We start from the raw sequence: 3,084 nt of genomic DNA, 5'->3' as shown, positions 1-3,084 counted from the left end.
AGGGCAGGTTGGATGGGGCTTGGAGCAGCCTGGGCTGGTGGGAGGTGTCCCTGCCCATGCAGAGGTGGGACTGGATGAGCTTTTAATATCCCTCCAACACAAAGTAGGCTGGGATTCTGGGATTCCATGACCTGCTGCCCATGTCCTGTCCTGCCACCGCTGTGTCCTCCTTGGAGTGGGAAGGAGGGGATGCTCCAGAGCACACTGGGGATGGAGGATGAGGATGGAGGCTGCTTCATCCACCTCCTACTTCAGGTACTTCATCCACCAGCAATTCCTACCCAACATTGGCCTCCCAAGTGCTGACAGAGAGCCAGGATCACACCCCAAAAGCAGCAAATATCACAGCAAAATGGGACAAGTGTTGAACTTCAACACCCTAACACACCCTGCAGGTGTAGGACAGATAGGACATGGACACTGGTGGGACACAGCTGGGACAGGAGCGGGTGGCAGGATGAACAAACCAGGAGTTACTGGGGAAAAAGGGTATTTCAGGTCCAAAGATCATTGAGTGAACGGGCAGAGAAAATGGGGGGGGGGATTGTGTTGAGGAGGGTTATGTCCAGGCTTAGCCCCTCACCTGAATGCAGGCTTAGTGCCGAGGAAGGGTGACACAGGGCTGGGCCCTCCTGGAATTAATTTAATTAGTTTAATTATGAGGTTAATGCCAGCTAAGCCAGCAGGGAGCCCTGATCCGTGCTCCTCTGGTCTCACCCCGACCCAGGCTGGTCTTGGCATCATCACCCAAGGGGTTCGTGGAAGCTGTGCTCCAGCCCCCTGGGGTTGGTGCTGGGGGGGTCAGCAGGAGGGCAGATCCTAAGGAAAGGCAGCAGGAGAAGGCCCAGAGAGTCAGGATAACCTTTCCCCGCCGCCACCCCGCGCCCCAGACCTGCTCTGCTGCTGGATGAAATCCCACCTGCATGTGAGGCTCATCCCTTCCCGGTCCCTGGGGCTGGCCAGCCCCTGTCCAAGTGGAGCAGAACAATCCTGGGAAGTGAGCAGGGAGGTGAGGGGACAGGATGCTGTGCTGGCTGCCACCACCAGCATTGTCTGCCTGGATACCTGGGGGGTGAAGTCAGAGCCCTGTGGAGGAGCTTGGAGCAGGGGCTGAGTGGGGAAGAGCAGCCAAGGGACACAGACACCAAGTCCCTCTGGTCACAGCACCCGTGAAACCTCAGCAAGGGCAAGGGGTAAAGCAGGAGCAAGACCCCCAGCTTTGGTGACACCTCTGCAGCCCTGAGGGACACGGCTTGGAGCACTGTGCTGTTGGCTGCTGGGGTCAGCTTGAGGACTGAAGGGGTTGGTCCTCTGGGATAGTCCTTCAGGCACTGGTTGGAGCCATTTGTGTTCCCCCAGATCTCCTGTGTCCTCTCTGGATCCCTCCCTGGTTTCACATCCCTCCATGGCATCACAGCTGAAGTCCACAATCTGCAGGATGGAAGCTGTAGGTGAGGATGGTGGAGAGCTGACAGGACTGGTGACAGAGGGCTACAGGGTTGGTGACACAAGGATATGGGGTTGGTGACACCCAGCTACAGGGTTGTTGAGTCCAGACTACAACACCCTTTTCAGTTCTGGGAAGGGTGTTTGTTTCTGGGAAGTGTTTTCACAGCAAGGAACAGTGAAAGCCTCTGTTCACTCCCCTCTTGCCCAAGCACAGTTCTTCCTCAGAGGAGGCAGAACCACCCCACCTAGCACAGTGAGGGGGTCTCCTGGCTGAGGAGCAATGAGCTAGGTTTTTGGGAGGGGAAATGTGACCTGCAGCTGCCCCCAAGGCAGCTCCCCAGCTCCAGCATGCAGGAAAATACACTTGAGTAAGTCAGAGCCTCAAAGGGCCCCAGAAAGACTCCCCAAAACACGTGAGAAGGCTTTTGGGAAAGCAAGGCAGCAGCAGCAGGCAGCCCCTCGGGCTCAGCTCCTCTCCCAAAATAGCTACAGCCTCTTGCATCACCCCAGCCAGACTGTCTGGGCAGCTGGGGACTTCCCTTCCCCAGAAGAAGGTGGTTCCCCTCCAGGACACAGCGTGGCACAGACGTCCCCAGGGATGTGACCATCTCATGGCTGCTGGAGCAGGAAGCAGCAGCTGGAGCTGGTGGAGCTCAGCAGAGGACCAGAGAGCCGTGGCTGCATGGGGATGAAGAACTTTTGGTGGGACTGCTGAGGCCCTGATCCAAACCTTCCTGCAGTCAGACATCGAGCCCCTCTTGCTCCTTGGTTTTGCACTCAGCAAGAGCAACAGCTCTTTGCCGTGGGGGTTTTTTGGCCACCAGAGAGGTCTCCATGCAGCAAGGGAGGGAGGTGGCTGGTTGCCAGCCAGCCCCTGTGTGGCTACAGGCCACCTCTGCTGCAGTTCTCACCTCCATGCCCCAGCCTGGCCATTTGGGCTCCCAGGACACCAGATCTACAAGCTGGAGCTGAGTGTCCCCAGGCTGGAGGAGAAGGTTCACTGAAGACCCCATGAAGAGGGCACATGGGACTCACCTGCTCCACTGGTGAACAACACCCACGGGCTGCAGAGAGGCTGGTTTGCAGCAGGGCTGGGAGGAAGAGGTACAGGCAGGAGGCCCAGGCTTTGCCACTTCCCTCCCTCGGTGGCCCCACAGGCTGCGTCGGCTTCTGAGAGCACGAGCAGGCGGTTGGCAGGCAGGGGAGCACAGGGTGGTGGGAGCAGGGAGAGCCTCACAGGTGGCCCATGTGCCTGCTCCCTGCCTCCTCCACGGGCTGTGGGGGTTGCAGTCAGCTTAGACAAGTGGATTTCAGCTGATGCTGGAGGCTCCTCCAGCATCCTCAGCTCCTGACGCCTCCAGAGGGTGGTTTCCCACCTTGGCAGGTCTGAAGATGCTGCCCCTTCCCTGGGAACGTTCAAGGGCAGGTTGGATGGGGCTTGGAGCAACCTGGGCTGGTGGGAGGTGTCCCTGCCCATGGCAGAGTGTTGGGACTGGACGAGCTCTAAGATCCCTTCCAACCCAAACCAGTCTGGGATCCCTGGGTGCAGGAGGCACCAGGAGCCCTGGGCAGGACCCTGCTCAGCCCCCTGCTGTAGGCAGCACCCCGGCAGCCGGTCCGATCCGCGGGCAGGGG

The sequence above is a fragment of the Chaetura pelagica genome, unplaced genomic scaffold (genome assembly GCF_000747805.2).
Source record: "Chaetura pelagica isolate M959 unplaced genomic scaffold, ChaPel_1.0 scaffold938, whole genome shotgun sequence".
In the NCBI taxonomy this organism is placed as follows: domain Eukaryota; kingdom Metazoa; phylum Chordata; class Aves; order Apodiformes; family Apodidae; genus Chaetura; species Chaetura pelagica.
The sequence above is the reverse complement of the archived record's forward strand: the minus strand, read 5'-3'. Positions refer to the sequence as shown.